The sequence below is a fragment of the Rhinolophus hipposideros genome (genome assembly GCF_964194185.1).
Source record: "Rhinolophus hipposideros genome assembly, chromosome: 13".
In the NCBI taxonomy this organism is placed as follows: Eukaryota; Metazoa; Chordata; class Mammalia; order Chiroptera; family Rhinolophidae; genus Rhinolophus; species Rhinolophus hipposideros.
This window is the reverse complement of record NC_138059.1, coordinates 49,180,128-49,194,188: the sequence shown is the minus strand read 5'-3', so window position 1 is coordinate 49,194,188 and position 14,061 is coordinate 49,180,128. Positions and strand designations below refer to the sequence as shown.

General features: G+C 38.1%; 1 protein-coding gene across 3 annotated transcripts in view; it reads left to right on the top strand.

Moving 5' to 3' along the window:
• The first annotated feature begins 1,737 nt into the window (after positions 1-1,737).
• Positions 1,738-14,061, top strand: part of PCMTD1 (protein-L-isoaspartate (D-aspartate) O-methyltransferase domain containing 1) — a 67,926-nt gene continuing 55,602 nt past the window's right edge. The window contains exons 1-2 of one of the 3 annotated variants that reach the window (XM_081071255.1): positions 1,757-2,027; positions 2,456-2,527. The gene's annotated coding sequence lies outside the window, so the exon portion shown is untranslated. Of the gene's footprint in view, positions 2,028-2,455; positions 2,528-14,061 lie in introns of all 3 variants that reach the window. The other 2 variants (XM_081071252.1, XM_081071253.1) reach the window with 2 other exon arrangements.

Genomic DNA, 14,061 nt, shown 5'->3' with positions numbered 1-14,061 from the left:
TCCCATATGGGCCAGTGCCAGATGGCTCAGTTGGAGCACACGCTCTCAACCACAAGGTTGCCGGTTCGACTCCCCAAGGGATGATGGGCTGCACCCCCTGCAACTAACGACTGGCAACTGGACATGGAGATGAGCTGTGCCCTCCACAACTAAGACTGAAGGGACAACTTAACTTGGAAAAGTTCCGGAAGTATACACTGTTCTCCAATGAAGTCCTGTTCCCTTTCCCCAATAAAGTCTTAAAAAAATTATCTGTAGTCAACTTTAAAGCAGTAGAACAGGAAAAAAAGGCTTAGAACTCCGAAAAATTCCTATAGCATAATGGATACTTTAAAAACGATGAGAGAACAAGGAGGAAGGCTGTAGCAGTTGTTTAATAATTTTAGCTATTTTCCTCATTTAACCATTTCTACTTATTTTGCTTACATATTTTCATGAGCTAAAATTTCTGCTTGGAATAGCAGAAAGCTAATCCTCCAAGACTGTTAAATAACTCCATCACAGTTAGGAGTGCCCTGGGAGCAGGCAAAAAGCCAAAGAATCAGTGACCAGAGGCTCTAATCCAGAAGACAGATGAGTTGAGATTTTGCAGTTAGGAATTAAATGTCCAATGGATATGCATTTATTAAATTTTAAGCCCAAATAAAGTTGAGTTGAATGGCACAACACCTTAGCAGCAATTTGGTTCCTTTTGGCAAGTTATTTTGTGATATCTGGTTTGACCTTGCTTGCACGCACTTCTTTCATTAGTTAATTATTAGTTAAACACTTCATTAGTTAAACACTTCTGCACACATATAAACTATGGTGGCAAACAGTAACCTGGGCATTAAGGATGTTGTAATCTACAATCTTTGCTAACACAGCTGAAAATCAAAACCGAATAGAATTCAAGTAATGCAAGCCTACTAGTAGGCTGGAGAGGCACACACACACAAAGATTGATTAGTGAATAGGAAAGAACACTGCACAAAAACTACAGTACTTACAAGAAGACATACTGCCTTTTATGCATACTAAAACTCACTCTTAAAATTATGAATAGCTTGTTTACTGAGTAGGTTCATGGGGCAGCATTTTCCCAGCTCTCTTGACCTTAAGTCTCCTCTCTTCTTAACTTTCTATTCCTGTTCCTCAAAAGCCTTTCCTTCTGGTAACGGGCCATGGGATGTTTAAGCAAGCCAAGAAAAACCTGCTTAGCACACCACCTTCACCGGTCTCAATTTGTTGAATGTGAAACACAAGTTAGACATGGGACTAACAAGCCCAAGTCCCGAGGCAGGCCGAGAAAGCGGGCTTTATGGGAAAATACTCAGGAAGGCGTCGAATAAGCAGAGGCCACCTAGGGAAACGCGAGGGCTCCGGAGTCCGAAGCGTTAATTGGAGACGGAGAAACCCAAGACACAATCTTCAGAAAAATCCTTCGCTCTTCAGAAAAACTGGGGAGCACGCTCCACAAAAGCCTCAGTAGAATTACCCTGAGGGGAATCACCCTCGAAAATGCTCTCACATCGAGAGGCCCTGCCCTGGAGCACGGAGGAGTCGAATGACCTCCCTGAGGGAAGCTCCCATCACCAACTCCCACTTCTTCCTTACCGCCTGGCTCGCGGCCACTCAACCTCAGAGCATCCAAACGCGGGAGAGAAGGCGGGGAAACTACAGTCCTGCTCTCGCGGGAACTCTCCCAACCACTGTTGTACCCAAACCCCTGTCAAGACCTCGCGTTGTTTAGGTCTGGGGGAGGAGCGATTCCAGAGGGGGCGGAGCCGGAGAGGGGCGTCCCCGGGCCTTGTTGACTTTGGTGTCCTAAACGAGAGGCTCTCGCGTCTGCGACTCTCCGCGCATGCCCAAGTTTCCGACTACTCCCGAGGCCGCGACAGTCCTGCTTTCTCAGCTGGTAGTCCAGGCATTACCCCTCCCCCGGCGACGGCGGCGGCGGCGGCGGCGGCCGTGTTGTTGTCGCGGTGGCTGCGGTCGCCTGACCCTGCGCATTGCTATTGCGGGCCGAACCAACCGCTTTACCGCAGGTAACTCCGCTGCCCCCGGGCTCGGGGTCGTGCGGGTTAGCGTGTCCTGCTTGCTTCGGGCGGACGGCGAGGGTTCGAGGGAGGTCGGGAGGTTGGCGGCCAGGGAATTTAGGTGGGTAGGGGGTGGAGGGAGTCGGACTGGTTTCGAAGTGGCCGGGAGGTCGGGGACCAGGCGCTGAGAGGGGCCTCACTGTCCTGTGGCTCTCACCGGCTCGGGGACCACAGATTCGGCGACGCTGGGTCCTCAGACACCCGCGGGCCCTTTTGGGCCTTTTCAGATTCACCCCGTGACTTACTGTTGTTGTTTTGATTTTGAAGGAGGAGAATCCAACCTACGTAAGCTCGGGGAAGCCTTGGGGGCTGGGGCTGGGAAGGAATTTAAGAAGCTAGAGTAGGCGCTAACATTTTCTTTCTGTTTTTCGTTTGAGCATTTACTACTGTTATAAGTGTGGTGCCCGTCCTTAAGGTATTTTAAACACCAGCCTAGAGAGGACCCATGAGTGAGTAATTTTGCAAATCCAAGATTTTTTTAACTTCTAGTATTGTTTTTATATGTTCTTTTTTTAAATTTAGAAATCATAACTATAAATTACAAATTAGAAGAATTTGAGTAGGAGAAAGTATGATTTTTACTAGTAATTTTCTTTCAGTTATTTTTTTAAATTACAAAGGTACTACGTGCTCTTTAAGAAACAATTAAGGAGTCAAACAATGAAGACGTCTCTCCCCCCCTTACCCCGCCCCCACACACACCTTTTTCCTCCTCTTACTGCTAGCCAGGGTAATCAGTTTTCAAGTGTGGTGGTTTAGTCGTTCAGGGTTTTTCTGTGCATATAACAAGTATTTTTTTAAAGTAAAATTGGGATCATATGTAGTATATATATATCGTTTTTATTATCCTTTATTTTATTGCATACTTCATTCTTTTTAAAAGCTACAAGTTATGCAAGATAATGTATTTTTTATTGCTGAACATTGTCTTCAATTTTTCTATAATCTTTTATACTTTTAAATAGTTTTTAAAAGAACTACACACCAATATTTTGAAACATAATGGGGTAAAACTTTCAGAATGTCTAAGGACAGATGCGGATACTTAGATGTTAGACAAGTTGAGTAATGTGTTTAGGTAGAGCTTAATGGAAGTTTACATGAGGCTTGGATGACTTCATAAAGCAGGTTACTAAAATAGTTTACTTTTATTTTTTTAAGTGCGTTTTTCAGAGTAAATTTAAATTCCATATGGTCAGTTGAAAATAAATTAAATTCCTTAAACATGAACTGATTCATGTGTGAAGAAGAGGTAAGGTAGAAGGCCAGTGGCTAGAAGTTTGTATTTCAGATAGGTTAAAAAAAAAAAAAAGCGGGGGATTAAATATTTTGATAGTAAACCATAGGGAGTAAGTCATAAGTGGAAGTATAACTACACTGCTTACTAGCTGACAGAAAGCTAGGATCTCTCTGATACATTTTATATTTCTATGTGCAGAAGAGCTGGAAGCTTTGTTGATGTAATCACTGACTTGTATTTATTAAAAATGTACTGTGTATTCATATTGGTGCTAGCTTCTAGGGAAAACAACTGAGTAAGATAATCACAAAGAACAGTCTGGTTCTAAACATGTATAGCCTGAAATCAGGCTCCATTGTGTAGCATTTTATTATTTGGGGAACTGTATTTAAAAGGAATTAAAAATATCCATGGCATTTTTGTTATCATTACTCGCTTTTATGTATTTTTCAACAACATAGGAGGGCATTCTCTCCATTCTATAGATTAATAAACAGAGAGGCTCTGAGAGATTAACCTGTTCAAGGTCCCATTGCCCTTTTAGATATGGTGACTGCATTAGACTCAGGCATGCTTAATCCAAGAACCTAAAGTTTCATCTCTGCCATGCTGCCTTCCATTGGTAAAGACTACCTTACAAAATTTCCTCCTCTTATTTGGTTGGAAATGTTCCTTATAAAATAGAGACATGAATATAATCATGTGCATTGAAAAATAATCTAAAGGGTAAATAGTGTGAAACTCAAATGATGTCTTTTTTGATGAGATTTCTTGTGGTGTTTTATTAAAATATTAAATTCTTTGAGCTGATACCAAAGATGGAGGAATGTGTTGTTTTAGTCATTCTGCTTGATGCCCTGGTAAATTTGGATGTGATAATAAATTATAGCTCCTACAGGTGCTTTTGTTCCTTACAAACTTGGATGTGTAATCTCGTTGCGTTTAACATTTTTATGAACACAGTTGCATTCCTTGTAAACTATAATCTAATATGATGAAAAAGTACAAAGAGGGATCTAAAAAGATTAAAATATGCCTATTTCATTTTTGGTATTTTATAAACTTTTAAAAATGCGTCATGACAGACAATTTAATAGAGTATGTGTCATAATATTATAGTACATTAATCTGTTTCAATTTTCCAGCAGATGTGACAACTGTGTAGTTTAAAGAAATATGGCAAATACTGAAGTTAATAAAGTTGTAATATGTACTTGAGGAAAAAAAACATAGGAAAACATTTGAGCCATTATTTTTGGCAGTTGTTAAGGATAGTAATTGGATTCACATCTAGATGGCCTATCTGCCATCCATTATTTCTTGGATAACTTAATACTGGATCTGAGTGGTTTTATAGTTGTGGGACACAAAAATGTTCCCATATCAGAAAGATGTCTTTAGAATATGCAAAGGGTATTGACTTTCAGCTATTGGAGAATTGGAGGGATCCAATGCTGTGTGTGTGTGTGTGTGTGTGAATGTGTGCGTGCGAGAGTGTGTGTGCTCAAAAATTAATGAGAGAGAGCTTCATTAAGACTGATGGGAAGAAATAGAAAGTTTATTTTCCATTTTAGCCTGAAAATCCTTTTGGGGACATATATTCGTGAGTAGCCAAAAATCAAACTATTTAGGTCCTATGAACTGACAACAAAAGAAGCATCAGGTATGATCTAGAGTTTAAAATCTAGTTGGGGTTTAAAACTAATTGTATAAAACAACTATTGTGATATTTCATGAAGGACCTGGTCCTTGATAGTCCTGTTTGTAGGGAGAACTGGTTAAGATGAAAGAGAAGCTGAAATACAGGGGGAGAAAAACCTGAGAATTGGCTGTCAAGTTTTCAAAGAAAGAGTTTTTCGTTGAAGAGTGGGTTATCAGTGGAGTCAAAAGTGTGGGTGGATGTCAAGGAATATGATAATTTAAATATTACAATTCTTTGAGTTTTGACATACTGAAAAAAATAGCTAATTATAATTATTGTCCTGTGTTAGCTGTGTCCTGGGGGTCGAGTTGGAATAATGAACACTCTTCAGTAACTTGCAGGCGCTTGAAAACCTATAATCACATTATCATAAATCAGTTCAGATTATAATCTGAAGTAAAAATGATCATCAGAAGAGCTATGGAATATGAAGTGCTGGGAAGTATTTGTCTTTTGTTATTTTTCCAAGCCAGTATATCTCAGACTCCTCCTCCTTGCAGCCTTTGTTCATTTCCTCACCTCACTTCTTAAATACAGGTGTTACCTTAGATTGAGTTCTCATCTTTTTTAGAGTTCTGTTTTCTCCTTTCTGGTCACACACCAACCCGTGGTTTCCACTCTTCATTCTCTCCTGTTTCTTGAGGCCCCAGTGCTGCCTCACCAGCCTCATTTTCTTTTTCTGAGCTTCAGACTTGCCTTTTGTTTTCCTAGATAAACTGTTTAAATGCCTGTCCTTTTGTTATCTTGAATCAATAGATTTAAAATTAAACTGTTTCCTTTGCAAATTTAATAATTCTTCCCTCATTTCCTTGCTTATATTAATGACCTTAAATATTTTCTTAGGCTCACAATCAAGTCATTTTTAATTCTTCATTCTCCTCTTTTCTCAGAAACAATTCTTTGTCATTTTATTGTGTTGTGGTATCTGATTCTCCTGCTTCTTTTCCATTTTCCCAGCAGCTAAGTACTTTCAATCCCTTTGCATCAACTGCCATTAACAGGAAACATTCATAATCTCTAGGTCTTACCATTTATCATGCATACTGTTGTCAAATTAATTGTCCTAAATGCAGCCCTAATCATGTTTTCTCTGCCTAACAGAAGCAAACACAACAGAAAAAACCCAAACACTATTGAATGTTTTGTCAGCCAGCCACTCTCTTGAACACTTTGTTCTCATTTGGCCTTCACAATAATTTTATGTTGTAGATACTATTATCCCACTTTACAGATGAAGAAACTGAGAATTCATGAGCCTGAAGGCATTATTAGTAGGTAAAAGAACTGGAATTTGAATCCCAAGCATGTCTTAATTTCCAGATCTGTGCTCTTGACCACTGTACTTCCATTGGGTGGCTGCAGGTCTACCCTGGAATTACGTCCTTGTTCCTCAGTGTTGTCTTCCAAAACGGCATTCTTTGGCCCCAGTGCTCCTTTTCAAATTTATTTATTGTTTTATTCAAACTTAAGTTTACATTTTTCTAAAACCAAGACATTTTTGGTTTCTCATCCATTTTCACTTGGAATTTTCTCCCTTTCCTATCTCTGCCTTTCGAAGACCTCCATGAAAGGCTAGCTCGTATACCATATTTCTCTAGAGCTCCCTCTTCCCTAACTGCATGATAGTTAGTGACATCTTTCATTCATATAGTTATTTAACATCTTGATAACTTTCTACTCTGAATTTTTTTTTTTGAGTATTCTAAAGCAGTAGTTATAAAATGCTTGAAAGCAGAAAACCCTGTCTTACTGTTCCTTGTATCTCCCAATGGATGCTCAGGAAATGTGTGTGAACACATATGAAAAGGGGTCAACTGCCCTTTTAATGGCATTTAAGTAGTATTTGATTTTAGTTGCTACATGACATGGAATAATTCCTTAGAGTTTTTAATTGTGTGTGTATGTAGCAGAACCACATTTTTTGTTGTAGGCTATCAGATGAGTTCTTTATTTTCAGATTGATTACCAGGTAATTATGATAAGCTGTTTATTTTTAAAAATTTAGTTTTGTTTTTCTGTATGCACATGTCTGAGTTACTGTTATTGTATATAAAAAAAAATAAATGAATGGTTTAGCATTTGAATTCTCTTCCATGCTGTTGAATTTGACACATTTTCACCATATTCTCATAAGCTCTCGGCCTCACAGTTCTGTTTTGTTTTTTAAGATTTTTTTATTGGGGAAGGGGAACAGGACTTTATTGGAGAACAGTGTGTACTTCCAGGACTTTTATCCAAGTCAAGTTGTTGTCCTTTCAATCTTAGTTGTGGAGGGCGCAGCTCAGCTCCAGGTCCAGTTGCCGTTGTTAGTTGCAGGGGGCGCAGCCCACCATCCCTTGTGGAAGTCGAACCCGGCAACCTTGTGGTTGAGAGGACGCACTCCAACCAACTCAGCCATCTGGGAGCTCAGCGGCAGCTCAGCTCAAGGTGCCGTGTTCAATCTTAGTTGCAGGGGGAGCTGCCCACCTTCCCTTGCAGGACTTGAGGAATTGAACTGGCAACCTTGTGGGTGAGAAACCTACTGGCCCATGTGAGAATTGAACCGGCAGCCTTCGGAGGAGCATGGAGCTCTTACCGCCTGTGCCACTGGGCCGGCCCCCCACAGTTTCTTCTATGCTTACGGATATGAAAGAGAGAATAAAACTATGTCTGTACTGCAGTGTTGTTTTATTCCTTTTGGTGATATCAGGAAGCTCCAACTATCTATGATTAGCTGAAATGCCCTTACATGGATTATATGTAACTCTTTGCTTCCTAAAGATTCATGTGAAATTTCAGACTTATTTGAATCTATCAAGGTTAATGGTTACCACGCGGAGGTTACAATTATATATTTATCTTATATTTGCCTTTGCATCCTATATTATATTATAGTTTAGCCACTTAATAAGTATTTCTTGCTTTATTAAATAAAAACATAATTCTTGCCGTTAGAAATTGGAACATAGGATATCTTGGTGATGGTAGTGAGTGGAGACATTTGTTGTTTCTTTTTGGATTTCTAAAATGCATGATTATAAAGGAGTGAACTTCATAAAGTATTAAAGTAATCACAAGTACTTCTCAGAAGATAAAAGTTTTAAGCAAGTTTAAAATAATTCATTGGTTTTTAAAATAGGTAATGTAGTCACATGGTTCAAGTGGTACTAAAAGTTTTATAAAACTCAGCGTTCCACTTTCCCCACTGGGAGTTAGCGACTCATCTCTGGAATGATAGGAAAAAAAAAACACATAAACTATTAATTTATTTGTATATAAGTAAATGAGTAAAAACCCTTTTCTTTACACTTACGTAAAAGTGATGTAAACTCAGTGTTTCACTTTCATTTTTCACTCAATGTATCTCTAATATTCCGTATCACATAACTTCTTCATTCTTAAAACAATTTTTCTGCAGCCTCAAAGTATCTGATACATATATGAGTATATTATATATTATGTAACATATATTATATGATTATTATGTTGTATATCGTGTAATTACATTATATATTATAATTTATTTGTCCATATTCTCTACTGATAGGCATTTAGGTTGTTTCCAGTTTTTTACTATTATACCTATTGAGGCAACACTGAAGGAAGAGAAAAAGTAGATCTTTCCTTGTAGGGTAAAATTAAGTTTAAAAGCTGAAATGAATGTTTCTTGGTAGAAAGGAAGTTAATTCTTTTTCTGGCCTGATGATTAATGGGTAAGGTAACGCAGTGAAGGATGGAATCATGGAAGATGCTTGCTGGAATCTATAGTTGGCAGTGGAGTTGGCAGTGGAAGAGTAGGGATGGCTGTGGTGGTTGGTAGCATCTGCTCTGTCCAGTTGTCTGCTTTGTGCAAGAGTCAGCCCTGCATGTGTTGAGAAGTCCTGTGCTTAGAAATACTAGTAATCTGAAGCTGGTCTCTGGGACTATGGCCTATAATGGTATATTTAACATAGGAAATCTGTTTATTCAGGTGATGAGCTAAGATACATCTAGAAGGAAATGTCATGGCTTACAGTGCAATATATTTTCTGTGGTTATTAATTTTTTTGTAGTATAGTATATTTAAAGATACAATTTAAGCTGAAATAAATGAAGCTAAGCAATTCCTCCTTCGGCAAACCTCCCCTATCCACATCTGTTCCTCATGGGTTGCTTGAGTAATGGGTGTTTTGACAATGTGGTGTGTATTCTTCCCGACCTATATATAGAAACAAAAATAACATATTCATGCATCTTAAGAATGTCAATCAGAATCCTATTGAATAATAAATAAATGATAAGGGTGATAAAGTAAGAATTTTTTGGAATAAGTGAATAGGTGATGATAGGTAAATAGTGAATGCTCTTTGATTCCTTCAGACCAGGGTGCTATAAATGCAGAGTATTATTGTGTAACATTTAACAGCTACTTAAGTTCTGAACCTGGTCTATCTGGTTACTTGTAGCAAGTCATTTCAGGTTTCCCACGCTGTGTGTTTTTTTAAATAGTAGTATTGGCTTACCGAATAGTGTGATGTGTTATCTTGCCTTTGTCATTTTCAGTCATTCTGTCCTATGTATGGGATTTGAGTGTTTCAGATAGGCATCAAAAAATAGTTTTTAGGTATTTGCGAGGTCATTTATTTTTATGGTGGTACCATGTGTAATGCCTAGTTTTCCATATGGTTTAGATTTTTTTTTTTTTTTTTTACACTGGTCCATTGCACTGACTCATTTCTGAACACCAATAATTCACTTTTGCTCACTTATACAGACTTTACTAGTCATCGTAGAAATAATAAGTAAAAGGTTATTTGTTTTTGCTTTAGTCACCCATATAATAGCAGTAGGAATTCATTGTAAAAAGACTAGAAAATATGGATAAAGAAGAAATCTATTATCAGAAATGTTATCACCAAGGGGTGGTATGTTCTCTAGTTAGTTCTGAGAGACTTCTGTGTTAATGAGAACATAAATAGACTATCCCAGCGTTATAGATCCTGTTGCTGTTATAAGGTAAATAGATTTGGTGATAGAAGCATGAAAAATGTGAGCGCTTGAGTTTTCTCTGACCTGGATAATTTGCTAGGTAACTAAGGCTGTGGTAGGGCTTCAACTTAGCATGTCAGGTGATTTGTACACATGTACAGCCAAGCATTGGTGGTTTAGCTATTGGTGGTGATAAGAGCTGCAAGTGTGTTGGTGGATGGATTAGTCAGGGTATCTCTCCCTGTTCTTGGATTAATAGTTCAGAGCTTTTGTTTTGATCATGTATCATTGTATTTTTGTAGTCTATCTTTAAAATACTGACCTTAAGTTTATTAGAAATGTCATAGCTCAAAAGAAGTACAAAACAATTTTTGTTTTACAGTAATTAGAAGGATGGTTTATTTTATCCCTGTGACCTCTCTGTTAGGTCCTGGTATTCAGTTCTCATGTTTTATCATAGTCTCTTGATGACTAAGTGGATTTTTAAATTTGTGGTGTGGGGACGGAGTCCCAGAGTGCAGTTTCCAGGCACTCACTCGGCCTCACATGAAAAGGTGCTGGCTCAGGTAGTAAATGGCCATCAACTGTGATTGGATGGCCTCAGCTGTGGCTAGTTGGCCGTCAGCTGTAACCATTGAGCAATTGGCCACTAATATAACTACTGTGGTTACACTACCAGAAAAATTGGGGCTAGCAAGAAGATGGTGGCTGAGCTAGCAAGCGCGGATTGCAGCTAGTAAGTGAGGTTGGTTGGCAGAGACAAGTGGATGGTGGATTGCGGATTCTGTGGCTCCTGCTTCCTGTGTCTCCAACCCAGCCTCCAGCGAGAATATAGTGGTATGGCTTCCTTACCTATGGCTCCGTGGGTGTTCCTGTTTGGCTTCACCATATCCTGCTTTCTTATGTGGAGAGAGGGACCAGAGACCCCGTGTGACACCCTGCGTGACACGTGGTCATCTTGATATTCACATATAAGCAAATTTTGGAACACATGAAGACAGTCACTATAATTTTAGTTTTATCACGTAGTAGTGGTCCGTAGTGACAACATGTGTCATGAATTCCATCTTGAAAGAATTACCTCAATTACTTCTAAACCATTTTAATGGACTTGAGTTTTTTCCTACAAATAGAGTGATTTGCTCCTTCTTTGTTTATGAACCAGAGAAATTAGAAATGGGAAAAGCTTTAGGCTTTTCTATAGTGATTAATGTAAATATCTGTATACTGTAATCATTCATGAAATTGATTTTCTTGCAAAGGAAAGGGAGAGAAATCACCATGGATTTAAAGTAGGTGAGCTACCTGATTGTTTATGGTAAAAAAAGCTTTCTTTTTCTTGTTAAACACTTGTTCAGTTATCACTGTCTATGTTAATAATCACTGGTTTTATTGTATCTAGAGAAAAAAAGAATACAGTTCACACTAATAGATAAATTATATATATGTGAACACACACACACACTTACACATATATGGACATCTCCAGTGCACAGCTCCAGGAGACACTGTTCCCAATATAATTGGCATTCCCTGTATTACTTTAGGAAAACTCGTGTTTGTGTGAATGGTGCTTCCTGGAATTGTGCAGTATGAGAGGCTAATATCTTTAGATGCTTTAACCTTTTCATGTTTTCATATAACTTTCCATTTATTTAACCTTAACAATCTTGTCAAACAGGCAGGTGCATATCATTATTCCCATTTTATAGATGTGTGAACTAAGACTCAAAGTTACTTCCTTTTCCTGAATCTGTCTTTTTTTCTGAGAAATGATCTACAGTGTTTAAGGACACAAGGCTTGGTGTGAGATCGATCTAGAGTGCAAACCTGGTTCTGCCTCCCAAGCAAGTCATTTACTCTCTTTCCTTGGTTTCCATCCTTGAAAATAATGCTGTTAGATGAAGTTTTGTTAAGATTAAGTTAATGCATTTAAAACAAGCCCAAGCTCTGTGTGCAGTACGTACTTATCAAATGATAGTTGCAGTAATAATATAGGTAGCAATATTTTGTGAGTTATACTACTTTTCGAAGATTATGAGTTCACCTAACAGTTGGCAGAGAGTGAGGTACCTAATACAGCAGTAGTATCCATTTAACTAAAGGCCAAATTTTAGGGCAGTCTCACTATCACTACTGTAGACATTATAGCAAGCAGTTTAAAAAGACAACAAACAAACAAACAAAGCCTAGGGGTTGCAAGGAGAGTGATTGCTATACAGTCAAGGACAGAGTGTGGCACTACATTAGGCCCAACATAGTTGTATGTGAAATAAAGCAGATTTGAATCATCTTCTCACAAAATAAGAAATGAGTAATTACTGCATTGAAAGGGAAAGACAAAATTCTAAATTGTGAAGTATTTCTACTGTACCTATTGGCCCCTGAGCTATATCTGACATACCATTATCAGTGATGTTCCTCATAATGATTCAGAACCATCAAGAAATGGTCGAATTATGCTGGATATTCTCTAAGACTGTGGAATGTTAAACTATAGACAGCCTTTCATTAATTTGTTTTAATCTTTGAAACTTAAAAGGTATCTTTCAGTATCTGTAATGTAAGATTTAATTGTTTTTACTCTCAATAGTGCTAGATGAAAAAAACATTTTACTAAATTTGAATATGTACATTATTTCATTTGATTCTTAAAACTGAGGTATAGTTGATAGTAAGGCTAATGGCCAACAGTGAGATTAATGGTCACTGTTAAGGTAAGGGCAAGTTCAGATCTTCATAAATATATTTTATTCTGGGCATTTTATCCTCACTGTTAGTCCTAAAGGTTATTTATGAAGTTCAGTGTCTGCGTACTTCCTTTTATATCTGTTAGTACCTTCTATCATGTAGAGCATTATTAAAACCAAGTCCTGCTCCTAAATGTCTTAGTATTATTTTGGCTAGTGTGTCTCCCCATTCATTTTTAGTGACACACAAAAAACCATTTACCTGCAGGGCAGTCTGTTTTTAAAAGGGTTCTCCCTCTTGAGGCCAACCTGGAATCGTACTACATTAAAGTTTGGACAGTTTGAATCTGCTACAAATATCCTGGTGGGTATCAAAAGCTAAGAAAAGGTCTGGACTATATAATATACAGGGTTTTATTCATGATGAACTGAATTTTTGTAAGCACTCAGAATGACTCCATATAGTAGTTTTCCACTACCCTAAAAGTGAAGTCAGGAATCAAAGCAGGACTGAGCTTCAATCAGATTTAAGCTTGAAGTTTGTATTTAGGCACAATTTCTACTAATGGTACAAGATATCAGAAATACTGAAAAAATATTTTTGTAGTAATGTATTCAAGGGTTAGGTCTGGGCATACAGTTTTTCTTTTATAAAATGACATGATTACATGGCTTAATAATAACTAAACTGAAAGGTTGTTTTTCTGTGCTGTATTTCCGGTTGGTACTTCAAATTAAGTTTCAGGGTCTTCATAAAGTTCTTGGACAGTTAGTCTATGGTAGAGTTATTATTATTTCAGTTGGAGAACTGTGGGCTGTCTTAAGAATGGGGCCATGCTTTATATATAAGAAAAATGAATTCCAAGTTCTATCAAGGAATAAGAATGTATCTCTTGCCACTGATTATCCTTGTGATCTCTTATTTCCTTTCCTGTATTTTGGGTGAGAAATAGGAGAGGTGGGATGCATTTGAGCAGCTTTCTTTGATTCTCTATACAGCAGCATTCTGTTGGAGAGTAGAAGGCAAATAAAGTTTGGGTAGTGTAGTAGACAAATAATGCCCCACCCTCCACCCAAAGATGTTTATGTTTCAATCCCTGGAACTATGACTACCTTACCTTATATGGCAGAAAGGAATTAACGTTGCTAATTAGCTGACTTTAAGATAGAAAGATTATCCTGGGTTATGCTGATGGGCTCAAGTGTAATCACAAGTTTCCTTAAAAGTGGAAGGAGGAGGCTGAGTGAGGAGGACTCAGCTGGACATTGCTGGCTTTGAAGATGGTGGAAAGGGTCAAAGGCCATAGAAAGCAGGACTGGGGATGCTGGAAAATGCAGGAGAACAACCCCCTCTAGAGCCTCCAGAAGGGAATGCAGCCCTATAAACACCCCTCCTTGGTCTTA